Here is a 14572-nt window from a genome sequence, read left to right as displayed (position 1 = left end):
TATGAAATTCAGTAGTCAACTTTTAACTAGTTGCCATCTCACAGCTCACTTAGGTCAAATGTAAAGGAATAGGGCAGCTAATGCACTGAGATCCCCAGTAAAGAATATAAAAAAATTAACAATAATGAATAATAAAGTGTCTAATCATCACCCCCCCCCATACAATTTAAGATCAGAGCCTAAATTGCTGATATTAAGGCCATTTTTTTTTGTTAGTCTTCCTCCCTTCTTTCATTCCACCTTAAGTATGTATTAGCATAGGGGTGTTAAACTTGCGTCATCATGGCAGTGTCATAGGATGTATCTTGACTCCCCCCCTTTGCTAAACTGAACATGGGCGTGACCAGGGTGCGATGCATCCGGCCTGCAGGCCGCGAGTTTGACAGTCCTGTATTAGCATATCTTTTAGTTGGTGGGATTCAAAAAACACTAGATCAAGATAGTCTCTAGATATAAGATCCTAACTTACACGGAATAGCAAGAACATGGTTGGAATATAAGTGCGCTTAGGTTGTGTTTGTGGCATTCTGAGCCATGGTGTCACAGTGGTTAGAAAGTAGTACTGCAGGCAGTTCGATTCTGAATGGCTCTTGAAAGGCTCGTGAGTGATGGCAATGAGCAGTCATGGGGAAATGTACAACTGTGAATTTTGGATCACAAATAAAGATTGGTTCATGTGTTGTGTCTGTATATCAGTTCAAAATGTAAAATTTGATAAAATTACATTCAAATAAGACCTAAATTAGTTCATGCCAATCTCTACATTATTCATAATTTCCCACAATAATCAGGAGGAATCAGGGGTGGGATTCAAATTTTTTAACAACTGGTTCTGTGGGCATGGCTTAGTTGGTGGGCATGGCTTGGTGGTCATGTTATTGGCTGGGCATGGCCAATTCAATATCACTCACATTGAGGCATGTATCTCCTCACCTGGCCTCTCATGACTGTGGGGATGCTGCAACAGTCATAAGTGAAAAATGGTCATAAGTCACTTTTTTCAGTGCCATTGTAACTTTGAATGGTCACTCCACACAAGCAAAGTACCAGCAAAGGAGGGGGGAAAAACTCCAGAGACATTCCTGAGACAGGAAGTCTAGTCCTGCCAAGAATGTAACAAGGGTTAATGGAGAGGCAGTTTCTGTAAGCGACACCAGAATGTTTCCTTCCTGGCTTCTTTACAGGATTAGGCCAGTAATTTCTTCTCACAACCAGTTCTCCAAACTGCTTAGAATGTTAACAACCGGTTCTAGCGAATAGGTGCGAACTGGTAGAATCCCACCCCTGGGAGGAGTGTTTTAAGCGAATCCAAGGCACTTTTAAAAATATATTATAAAATACATAAAATGGGCAGCATTTTATTTGTTGCCCCCAACCATAAAAAAGGCTACAGAAGGCCCAATGAGGGTGGGAGAGATGAGGCAATGATCAGATTTATTATGGATGTTCTGTCTGAAAGCATAGAAAGAAACTAATGATCAAGTTAAAAACCTTTAGTCAGTGACATGTAATATGTGCACATATCATTGAAAACATAAAGCCTCAGTTCTATTACAAGGTATGCAGTTCTGATCTTAAATCTGTTGGAAAAAGTATCTATCTGGTTCAGTTCCCAGCCAGGAGAAACACACTGGAAATGTGGAAGCTGATTGGAAAGATGATTTAATGGTGAAGCAGAACTACCAAGCACATGGATTCTGGGCAGCTGACCACATGTAGTTAAGGGTGGAGGGGTTTATACTTTCTCTTGGGCTTTGAACTTGAGCTCCCTGTTCCTGTGCAAGAACATGTATTCTACTGGCTGCTGTCAGACTCCCATGGGGCTATGTAGGGGCCATAGCTGAAGTTGTCTGAGCTCCCAGGTTTGGTTGAAGCTTGGCTGATACAATATCCTTAGGAGATTGTTCCATGTGATGAGAGATGGGTTAATCCTATTATGTTCTGGAGAGTCATGTCTTAATCCCATCACCCTGGAGCTGGAGATTTTGTCTTGTAGCTAGGCTGGCCCAGACTTTCTTAATGGGCACCAAATATCTGCTGGTGGCAGGGAGCTTGAGTTTCTGTCTCCCTTAGGATTTTTATTTCTCTTCTAGGGAAAATATTTTATCCTGCCTTTTTAATATTTTTCAAAATATTTCATTCTTCTAGGAGAGGGGTAGATGTAACTTCCCACAAATCTATACCACCATTTGTCACCAACTATAATGGAACTTCCACCTTTGTCTGCTAAAAATTAAATCTTGGATGAAGCTTCCCAGACTGCTGCACAATTTTTGGCCACCCTGTAAGAAGCTTCAGCCAATTGAACACTCAAAACTATATAAACTGTGTTTCCCATCCCTGTTTAGCACAGTAATAACAGCAGACATAAGTAAATACATACCTACTCACAAACTGACTCACTTTCTTTCCTGCAGCAAAGATAAAGGTGCTGCTTGAACAAGGTTTTGAAATTCTTCAGTGCTTATTAATATCAACAGTAGCATAATATTAAATCTGAGCAGAGAAAGGCTCATTGCTATTTCAATGATGCTAGATGACAATAAGCAGAAATGCTGAAACTGTTACTAATATTTAATAAGGAGGAAGGAGGTGTTTCAAGTTTACATTAAAATCTTTTTTTTATATCAATATCACATATTCTTTGATCTTAGACTTCAGGAGATCATAAATCCAAGGAAAGACTGTAAGGAAGTCTTTATAAGCAGATCCCTTTATTACAAGCTGATTTTCAAATTAGTGGTGTCAGGACAGCTAGAGAAAAAACAATTATAACCCCTCCTGGTATCAATATGTTCTGGCCCGCATTGTCAGTAACAAACTTTGTTTCTAAATGCAAAGCAGCATTAAGCTCATATCTCTGAAGACTGAAAATGTTTTGCAAAATTTAGAGTGAAAAATCTTTAATGGACCATAATATTTAAAAGTGGGAATAAAGCAGCACAGAGTGTTATGTCCTTGTTTTGACTTTAAAAACTTTAAGGGCTGTGAGGATAAACTGCTCACACTCTGTCCCTGGATATTTGGATAGCAGAACTCTATTGCTTTACTTTGTGTTTGTTGACCTGAAAATAACTTGAAGCTATTTAAATAATCTCATTTGATTGTTGAGATTGTCATCTCAATCTGATTGTTATATAGTTGACATCTTTGTGCATTGGGTCTGTTTCCAAAGATTATATATTTTTTAATATAATTAGTAGTATGCAGACACAGCCATCCAAATATCTAATGATTTTATCAAAGTGACGAAGATCCACACTTTTGTGGAATTTGTGGTTGTGCAATGATTAGAATGCAGTACTGCAAGGTAATTCTGCTGACTGCCAACAGTTCGATTCTCACCAGCTCAATGTTGACTCAGTCTTCCATCCTTCTGAGATCGGTAAAACAAAGGACCCAGATTGTTGGGGACAATATGTTGACTCTGTTAACCACTTAGAGAGGGCTGTAAAGTACTGTGAAGTGGTATATAAGTCTAAGTGCCTAAGCCTTAGTAAGACCACACCTAGAGTACTGCATCCAGTTTTGTTCACCACATTATAAAAAAGATGTTGAGACTCTAGAAAAAGTACAGAGAAGAGCAACGTGATTTAGACATCTATTAATGAGATTAATAATATGGTCAGTTTCTTATTTGCTAGTTTGCCACCTATAAGTAAGCAAGGCACAGACATTTAGATGTTTCAAAGCCAGTTGAATTAAGGGACTGGGGGCTAAAACATACAATGTACGGTTGCAGGAATTGGGCTTGGCTAGTCTAGTAAAGAAAAGGACCAGGGGAGACATGATAGAGGTCTTCCAATATTGGAGGGGCTGCCACAGGGAGGAAGGGGTCAAACTATTTTCTAAAGTGCCCAAAGGCCAGACAAGGAATAATGGATGGAAACTGAAGAAGGAGAGATTTAACCTGGAAATAAGGAGAAACTTTCTGACAGTGAGAACAAACAACCAATGGAACAGCTTGCCCTCGGAAGTTGTGGGAGCGCCATCAGTTGAGACTTTCAAGAAGAGATTGGACTGCCATTTGTCAGAAATGGTGTAGGGTCTCTTGCTTGGGTGGGGGGTTGGACTAGATGCCCTACAAGGTCCCTTCCAACTCTGATTATCTGTTATTTTATCTGTTATCTGCTATTTGTACAACCAGAATCATGACTCACATGCCAGATGAATGAGTTAGTATTGCTATGGCTAACACCCCCCCCCCTTTGCTCTCCTTTACCTCTTCTGGGCACCCAAGTCTGTAGTTTTTCATGATGTGTCAAATTGAAGCCAATTTTAGAATCAAAGAAGGACATACATAAAGGTTCTTGAGCAGTAATGACTTTCAAACAATTATATGCAGATGCCAGACCACCCCTAAACTGGTTTACCTATCACCATACAGTTCTGTTGCTCTAGTGGCTATAAATTTCTAGCAAAACATGATTGTTCTGTAATTTGGTAACATTCAGCAGGCTAATCATTCTATAATTTGAATGAATTCATGCATGAGCAATATTCAAAATGTATCTCCAGGTGAAAAAGTACTCCAGCCTAATGAGGATCCTTCACCACATAGTAGTACTCTGTCTGTCTCTGTCTATCTGTCTGTCTGCATCTGTCTGTCTTCAGTCTGAAGGTGTAGCAAAAATATAGAATATAGAATAAAATAACAGAGTTGGAAGGGACTTTGGAGGTCTTTGGAGGTCTTCTAGTCCAATCCTCTGCTCAGGCAGGAAACTCTATACCATTTCAGGCAAATGGTTATCCAATCTCTTCTTAAAAACTTTTCACAACTTCTGGAAGCAAGATGTTCCACTGGTTGATTGTTTGAACTGTCAGGAAATTTCTTTTTAGTTCTAGGTTGCTTCTCTCCTTGATTATTTTCCACCCATTGCTTCTTGTCCTGCCTTCAGGTAGTTTGGAGAATAGCTTGACTCCCTCTTCTTTGTGGCAGCCCCTGAGATATTGGAACACTGCTATCATGTCACTCCTAGTCCTTCTTTTCATTAAACTAGACATACAACCGTTCTTCATATGTTTTAGCCTCCAGTCCCCTAATCAACTTTGTTGCCCTTCTCTGCACTCTTTCTAGTGCAGATATATGTGTGGGTTAGGGTTACGGTTAGAATATAGTTGCTAAAATAAACAATTGTTTGTGATCAGATTTAGTTTGTCACTGAATATGTAAATAGGTATCTGCATAGGTCATGGCAAGCTGCAAATGATGACACGTGACCTGAGGACTTATATGGTGTGATTTATGCACATAATTGCACCATATAACAATATACACATACATTGTATATTACAATATATATGTCGTAATATTGATTTGATCATTACTTGCTACAGATATCATAAGTATGTGAAGAGCTTTTGTGAAAATCTCCTTTGTTATATTTAATGTCAGCTGATTGTACATTTGATATGTGCTACTCCATGTATACAGCTATAGATTTACCTTTACTCCTAAGGGCTGGATTTGCACAAAATACTAAATTAGATTAAAATGTGTTTGGATAGCAGCATATTGTTGAAACTTTTATCTGTTGAAATGTAAACATGACACCATCACATGAAGCCATAATATAATGATTTGTTTGAGTACAGCATCCTTTGTGAGCACAATTGTCCAGCTTTAGGCCTTTCTGTGCTATTTGAATCCATTCAGTTTGTAGAGATAGTTTCTTTCAGTGGATCTCTTAAAGAATCTTTATGCTAAGTAACAGTATGTGAAAACTTTTCCACTGCTTCAACCTGTTATTGTTATTGTTTTTGTTTTTTGTTGTTATTATTATTATTCCTCCTCCTCCTCTTCCTCCTCCTCCTTTCATGCTGAATGAATCTTTTTTGCTATCTGAAAACTTAAGAAAGAAATAAGAGATGGTTCAAACATAATGTTTGGCGAAAATAAGTGGCTGTCAGTTCTGGGAATTATTAGCAAAGCTGGATTTGGCAGTGAGATGGTAACCTAACTCCATTCGTAATATGCAACACATGGGCTAACATAGATGCTTCAGATAAGGTTGTCTCTCTCCAGAAGACGGGATGAAAGAAACAAAGGGAGAAAGACCACTGATGATTTGCATATATTAATTTGCTTATATGCATGCAGAGCTGAGCACCAGTCCAAAAGGTCCAAAAGGGGAGAGCAAGTAGCTAGCCATGTGTGAGGGAAAGTGTCTGGCCCAGTTCTGTAATTAAAAACCCAATGTTTTTGAAATGCTCTAAATACATCTTAACACAAGTCCTGTTAGTTTAAAACTGCTCTCTTTACATTGGAGATCTGATCTGGGCAACCCACAGAAAGCCTTGGAGCCTTATATATTCTCCAACCTTTTTAGTGGCTTCCAGAACTACTTTCAAAGGCACTGCTGGTTTTCACTTCCTTGCAATTGGAGATAGAACATTGTGTTCCAAATATAGTGTCAAGATGTAGGCTTGTAGTATAAAACAACAGTAGTGCCCTTGACTGTTCCCCAGCCCACAAAGATAATGCCACTCCATTTACATTTTGTTATCAACCTACTTACATGGCTTGTACCCCAATTTATGCACACCATTAAAACTCTTGTAGTCTGTAACCTTTAATTGGCTGGAACAGTGCATCATAGGGCAACACTTTTTCAACCAAGATACCTCAAATAGACTAGCTTTCAGAATGCATCAAAAATCCAGGACCCATGAAATTGAAATTTGGCAAATGTTATAACACATTTTATGACATAAAATTATCATAAAACATTTTATGACATAATACCAAATGACATGAAACATTTTCTGTGGTCAACTGATGTTTGACTCTGTGTATAGTTCAACTTGGGCTATTTTCCAAGATGGATACATACAACTCTGAATATCTCCCTCAGTGGTAAAGAACTTTTCCAGTACATTAGAAGCTCTGCTATTGCTAAAGGCATTGAGGAATCTGATAACGAAATATGTCTGTAACTATGACGGGTTGGGGTCATGGGTTATCTAATATCCATTAAATGTGGCTTCAATCACTGAAATGGTGTTATCCAGTCATAAAACACTACCAAGAGGCTCTCTCTGAGGGAAATGGGTGGTTAAGAAATATGAAACATAAATGAATGAATGAATGAATGAACAAATGACTGATGGGCAGGAGCAGAGTTACCTAAGGAAAGTAAGAAATTAGAATTAAATCAAGGAAGCACACCAAACTTTTCTGAATAGTGATTAAGATTGGTCTTGGCATACTGGAGAATTCTGGGAGTTCAAGTCATACATTCGTGTCAAACTTGAGAAACACTGGTATAGGCAAAGGCCCTTCTCTCCATTCTGAGTACCTGGCTTGAATGAATTTGTTCCTGTCCTAATCTTTGCTCTGATTTGTCATTTAACTGAAAGCAGAGCCACTGATAGAAAACAGCATATCTACAGCAACCAGTATTAACAATTTGAAAATTCCTTTTATAAAGATACTGTTTTGGCTCATTTGTATTCAGAGTATGAAGTTGCATGATGATCTATATATATTTTTAAACGATGATTTGAGGAAATCATTTCACATGAGCAAAATGCTTTTCCTTAGGCTGATATGTTGTGACTTAAGAAAATTTGAAATACCTGTTAGGGGTCAGCTCTTGCTGAGCAAGACTTTATATTTATTGGTTAGAGATTGAGTCTGCAGCTCCGTAGTCTCTGATCTGAAATTTCCAATGGAAAAACAGATTCCAGCAGAGAATAGGGAAGGAGAAGCAAAAACTTCTGTCAATAAACTAAGCAGTGTATATATATGGATGTGTGTGAGAGAGTAATCTGACAGTGAAATTTGGCATTACATGGTCTATATTTTAACCCTCAGTCCTTTACATTTTTGAACACTGTAATTAGTTGTCATTTTGGCATTTTTACCCTTGAAGAACCTGGACTGTTTTGAGATCTTAAGTGAGAAAGATTATACAAATGAGAATGTGAGAAAATTAAGTTATTAAAAATAATATACCTGGCTCACTGACTACAAACAGTAATATGTTTTAAGCATGAAGTGTGTCAAATAAGAAGCTGGACAATTTTTTTTTAATCTAGTGTTAAATTTGACTGCCACTATCTTTGATGCTCCAAATATAACTTGGTAACAGATACAAGGACTCTTGATTTTGGAAATATGCTACTTTTCTGGCAACTATGATCTCACCTGGTACTGTGGAGCAATAGTGAAACTGAGGAGCCTCCTGAATCCAATCCCACAACTCATGGTGAGGATGAATCAAAGAATCAGTAGACAACCAAGCAAAACTCTGGCCACATGATGGTCTTAAGGACAATGAAACATACAAGTTGGAACTAGGGGACTCCTACTGTTCTGCCTGCCACTATAGTGAGGCATGGGTCAGCAATGGAAAGAAACAAAGCACCTTAGGATTAAATATTTGCTTAAGTAGCATCCATTTATTCTTATTGCTTGAGAATAAAGCCACCACTTGATGGCAAAGTCCCTGCTTCCAAAGAGCAAAATGCAGTTATGGGGGAGGTGGTGGCAGAGTAATCCAAATGCATCAAACCTGATATTAGTGTGGCATTAAATGATGCTTTTTAATGGAAGGATGCTGGACTTAATGCCTCTTCCATTCATGGTTACCAGATTATATGATTTGAACAGGAAGGAGAAAATTATCTGTGATGATGGACTGCGTGGCAGAGAAAGCTCTTGCTTGTGAAAGTGGTTCATACAGAAGAAAAGTGATATGTCTCCATCCAGATGGAGGGTGCACATGTTTCCAATAGCATAGGATTCAATTTGATGAGCCCAACCATGACTAACTTTGGAGAAGTTTGCTTAATACATTGCCAGGAAAAGAGGTGAAAAAGGTTGGTTTGGTTGAATTGCTTAGTGCAGTTTTTGCAAATGCATGTTGGCTTGGGCTGTTGAGTTTTTTTCCCCTTCTCTTCTGTTGAAGGTGTATTCCTTGAGAGAAGAGTCTGTGTGTCCAAGATAACTTTCATTTTTGTCCTGCTGAAGTTTTAAAACATAAATAGGGTTTGTTTGTGCTTGCCGGTTCAGCCTGGGATAGCAGTATTTGTTTGTATTTGCTTTAATCATATATTTATTCTTACAAAAACCAAGCAGTATGTTTTTAGTGAAAGACAGACTTCAAATTAAAAAAGAACTAAAATCTACTACTTGATCTTGTACACTGATTTTATGTGCTGCCTTTTAACCTGCCACACAAGCTGTCAAAAATTGGGTAAATTTGATGTTTTAATTTCATTTTTCTGAAATTTTCTGGAAGCCAATCTTTACAAGTCAGGCTGAGAACTGCTAACTGGAAAAAAAGTGATGAAATGATAGCTATGTCCCTAACTGAACCTAAACATTGTAGAAATATGCCAAGGGGAACATATTTTCCTGCCATTGGCCTATGATAGTATCTTGATCTCACCTTCTCCTTCTAGACTTGCCAAAGTTGTCCTTTGCTCTGCTAATGTAGAATTAATATTCTCCACTAATATTCTCCACTAAAGTGATGGATGTAAATTATGTAAAATATGTTATGCTTTAGAATGTTGACATAACTCCTCTTGTGGTCCCTGGTCAACCTTCTCTGCAGTCACTGTTCTGTTGCCTATCTAATGGGTTGTTTACTGAGAGTTCATCAGAACTATACAATAGTATTAAACTTTTTAGTTGCCAGTTTTTATTGGCAGGGTTTTCATTCTAGCCCTTACCAATTGTCCAGTTTCAGGTTAAGCACACTCATGGAAATGAGTTGCCAGCAGTATAAGCAAGTGTGCAGCTGCATGCATCCTTCAGCAAGGGCTACAGCAATAGACTGCAATGAATAGCCTGCAGTGAATACATATTAAGGCATTCATAAGAAGGTTAATTGTCAGTTTAGGGTTAAAGGAGACAGTTTCTGAATACAGAGTCTTGAGGGTAAAGTCTTGAGGGTAAAGAATACAGGGTGTTGTTCATGGAGAGGTGTTAGCTGGCAGCCATTTTGATTTGGATAGAAACAGTTAAGGCCAATACCACACTTGACTGACAAGAAAGTTTGCTGAAACCTCTATTCTGTTGTCTAAGGTGTAGGACACAATTCAGGACTGGGTGATTACTTGAGTCTGGAACCTTTGCCATTTTTCTTTGAGCGCAGCCATAGATTGCTTGTCTAGTTAGCCCTGGATACTTGATTGCTTGCCAGTTCCTGTGGCTGACATTCAATCGTCACATCTGAAGCAGGTTTTTTGACACTGGAATATTTTAAGTCCACAATGGGTATGAAACTATTTCTCCCCCAGGGCAAAGGCTTCAATTTTTTGAAAAAAAAAAATTAAATCAACTGGGCATGGGCAATGTTTCACATAACCATTCTTCTGACCATGACCTTTCTATTTATGAAGTATTGTAGATGGCCAAATTGATGGCTGAGGTCCAGAACACTACTTCGTCTTCTGTCTTACCCTGGACAACAATAGGATGCATAGGAGGAAGCTTGTGGAGACAAAATTGAACCTCTTGTGACTTTATAATTTGGTCCATCTTATAACTTTATGCATGTATTAGTATTAATTCAATAATGTATATTAATTTAACCTCTGAATTTATTTCTGTCTCCTGTCTCTGTTTGATATGAGGTCAGCTGCAATAGGCTTAATTGCTGCAATCTCCTTCTGTACATTCCATACTAACTCCCTTAGGCATATATCCTCTCTGAATTGTGACTGCCTTTGATTTAGAAAATGCATGTCTTCACAACTGTAATCTCTTCAAGGATTCAGATAATGAATGCATTTAGAGCTTCCCCTGTTCGAGGTGGGATGAGGGTCAAACTGTTAAAATAACAACAAAAGGCAATTAGCAAGGCATCTGTGTTTTTGATAAGTTAAATGCTCTAGTATTACAGAATGTTTTGTTCCCTGCAAAGGAACACCTAAAATTCCTTGGGCAACCCCAAATACATTCCTTATCTAGTTTAACAGGGGTTACAGGAAAAGAAGGTTTGCCTGTAATGAGTCCATAAGTCAGTATATGGTCCAAGATTCAAAGCATTGATGGGATCAAAGATTCTGAAATCAGTGAACAGGGTTTGCAGTCTATCTATCTATCTATCTATCTATCTATCTATCTATCTATCTATCTATCTATCTATCTATCTATCTATCTATCTATCTCATCATCTATCAACCCATCTATCCATAGGAAGATAGGTAGCCTTCAATGGAGCTGCTTGAGGTCAGAATGTAGTGGTTGGTGAGCAAAGAATGTGATAGACTGCAAGCAGAGGATGAATACACTCTTGTATTTGTCATTAATGTCCATCACATTTGCTTCAAGGGAAGGCATGGTTCTTAGTTGTCACTGAACCAGGCATCAAGATATGGTGATTCTGTTTGTTTGCATTTACTTTATTAAATAATGCTTTTTTATTTGGCTAAGTGTGCCTCCTCATAGTTCTTTTGAGATTTGTGGTTTTCAAGAGCATATGCTGCATTTCCATATTCACTCTTTCCACCGGGTGATTTAGACATCTATTAATGAGATTAATAATATGGTCAGTTTCTTATTTGCTAGTTTGCCACCTATAAGTAAGCAAGGCACAGACATTTAGATGTTTCAAAGCCAGTTGAATAACATTGTCTTTTTTTAAAAATAAACTTTATTTGTCTTTTACATCTTTTAAAAACAAAACAAAAACTTAATCTTAACATTAACTGTTCTGTGACATCCATTTCTATCTTCTGTGCATATTTATAAATACATATAATATTATGTGAATATATAGAATTTTCAATGAATTGCTTATCTTAAATTTCTTTATTTTCTATCTGTCTTAATTTTATCCAATTATACCACATATCACAAATTTTATAGTATTCAGACTCATCTTTGTTATTTAACATTAGGGTCAGTTTGTCCATTTCAGCACAGGTCATAGTTTTTTTAATAATCAGTTCAACAGGGGGTAAACACTTGTGTATCCAACATTGTGCGCAGGATATTCTGGTGGCCATTAAGATGTGTAATATAATTTTTTCATATTTCTTTTTGAGTATTCCTAACAGAAATATTTCAGATTTCAACTCAATTTGTACCTTAAGAATTTCTTGCAACCATTGTTTTATTTTAAGCCAATATTTTTGGGCTTCTGAACAAGACCACCACATACGGTAGAAAGTACCCTGTTTCTTATTACATTTCCAGTATGCCAGATTCATGTTGGGATATATTTTCTGCAGTCTTGCTGGAGATAGATGCCATGAATAACATTGTCATTGCCAATGGATTTCCTGATAGTAAATTTAGGCTTTCAGGATTTGAAATTTAGGATTCACCAATGAGTCACACACAACACGAATCAGTCCAAAGGGGCATCTCTTGGACTGGCCCATTTGTATTATTGCTTATTAATCCAGGGACAAAGTAGCCCTCACTAAGATGTTCTGAGCTTCCCAATTACATTAAGTACTCCAAATTCCTTACTGTAGCAGAATACAACATTGGGTACCTTACTGGTCTTACATGAAAGAACAACAACTCTGGAAAGCAACAGGTTTTGGAGCACTTTTTAGTAGTAACAGGCTGTTGCCCTACTCACATATTTTTTATTTTTTATACACGAAGCACGCATGCACATGCAAAATGTAAAATCACTGAACTGGTAGTTATACCAGTCGGATCCCACCCCTGGTTTGAGGCTGTAACAACAGAGTTGGCTAGAGCATTCCAGGCGTTGCTCTATATACTTCAGATTACTAATCTGCCTAAAAAAAAAAGATGTTAGACTTGAACTATAAGTCATCCTCTCCCTGCCACCATCACAAATTTCTTCTCCCTATCTGAAATATCAAATACAGATCTTACATGATTATTCTCATGGCCAGGGCATTCATTAATATGGGCATACGAGGGCTACTATGAAGGAACAGTTTGCCAGAAGATGCTGGCAACATACTAGAAGCACCCCATGCCTCAACTTGTTTTTAGTTGGAGGCCTTTCCCAAAGACTTTGCTATAGACTCTTAAATCCATTAATCTTGCCTCTCAAACACTGTCATATACAGCAGTCTGAAGGCTTTTAATTAAAAAAAAATCTTGGCCCTTGGCTTTATCTGCAGAAGGCATTAGCAGGTTGATACTACCTCCCCCCTTTGGTCCATGAATCAATAAGGCAGAGTTTGGCATGCCTCTCTCCCTGTATATTTCATCCCTAGCCAATGCCTGCACAGTGCCCTTTTCTAATTAAAAACTGGACACTTTCCCTGTGCCCATTAATATTACCCTGCATAAATCTGTCCTCTGTCCACACAGCTGCCACATGCGATCTGTGCTATACCTTGCAAATGAAGTTGGCTTGTGCTGAAAATCAACAGCCATGTGGAGCAAAACTGTTTTTCTGGATGTATGGCCAGATTTTTGTTTTGAGTATATATGAATATATAGGCAAAGGCGTAGGTTTTGGCTGAGGCATTCTCTTTTGCTAGACAGTAATTGGAGCTTATTTCATTTTGTTAGGAAATTCTTTTTTTAAAGAAAGAAATATTGATTTATTTGAACTGAGAATTAAAATAGCATCTAACATTTTTATTACTTTTAAAGATCTTTTCTAAAAATATACTGGAAGATGACATCTTGAATAGCCAAATGGACCTGGCAGAGCCTTGAAAGAATTTCTTGGCTTCAGCTATGAAGATTCTGGTAAGAGAAAATCCTTTGATTTGCCAAAATCCTTTCAGAAGGTATTAAGTTTATTAGCCATGTAAAACTGGGTGAAGCTATTATACCATATTTTACTCCTCTGGAAGAAAATGAATTTTACATACATGCTGTGCAAATATGTGAATAGCTTTGTTCATGAAACAAAACTGGATGCACTGAATATGCAGTTTAAGGAAGAACTTTATATGTGGAGAACCCTGCCTCCCCACATACTCATTAACTGCTCTTCACAGTCTAAAACAGTGTTTTTCAACTTGAGCAACTTTAAGATTTACCATTACCTGTGCTGTCTGGGGAATTCTGGGAATTGAAGTCCACACATCTTAAGGATGTCCAGGTTGAGAAACACTGGTCTAAAACCATCCCATCTCTTGTAAATGTTTAGAGATGAGTCCAATTGCTTGCATAACATAAATTGAATTAGAGATGTCAGGAGCAAACTGCAACTACTTTGAAATTATGACAATCATGTCATCATGAATTTACCACAATTATGTACTGGCATGACATCTTCACCTCTCTCTATTCCCTTCTCTCCCTTTCTTTACTACAGGCATGGGAATTTGATGGGAAGGGTGAAAATTAGGGATGCATCTAAGGGGTAACTGGCTACAATTAAGTTTGAATTCTGCTAAAATATTAAATCTGTATCACATGATTTCTGCTGTTGTGCAACTTCACTGTTAAATCATGCTAAACAGCCAGCTGGTCAAGTAGTTAGTGGTAGGTTTCACACATCACACCAATCCAGCAAGTGACTTAATTAATATGATGAATACATCTAGCCATTATAATTTTTATAGCTTAGCATTATACATGCTCAAATGTATTACACATTAATTATGATTTGTTTATTAAACTTGTATACAGATATAATACGAAAGGGCTTTTAGTTAGTAACAA

General features: G+C 37.6%; 1 long non-coding RNA gene across 1 annotated transcript in view; it reads left to right on the top strand.

The window, feature by feature from the left end:
- The window catches only part of LOC148132753 (uncharacterized), a 44961-nt gene that overhangs the window by 13481 nt on the left and 16908 nt on the right, over positions 1-14572 (top strand). The window contains exon 2 of the long non-coding RNA XR_015746892.1: positions 13550-13648. This is a non-coding gene — a long non-coding RNA (uncharacterized LOC148132753). The remainder of the gene's footprint in view (positions 1-13549; positions 13649-14572) is intronic.

The sequence above is a fragment of the Notechis scutatus genome, chromosome 1, assembly GCF_049901735.1.
Source record: "Notechis scutatus isolate UNSWTSFEM ecotype Mainland chromosome 1, rNotScu1.2, whole genome shotgun sequence".
Lineage (NCBI taxonomy): Eukaryota > Metazoa > Chordata > Lepidosauria > Squamata > Elapidae > Notechis > Notechis scutatus.
The sequence above is the reverse complement of the archived record's forward strand: the minus strand, read 5'-3'. Positions and strand labels throughout refer to the sequence as shown.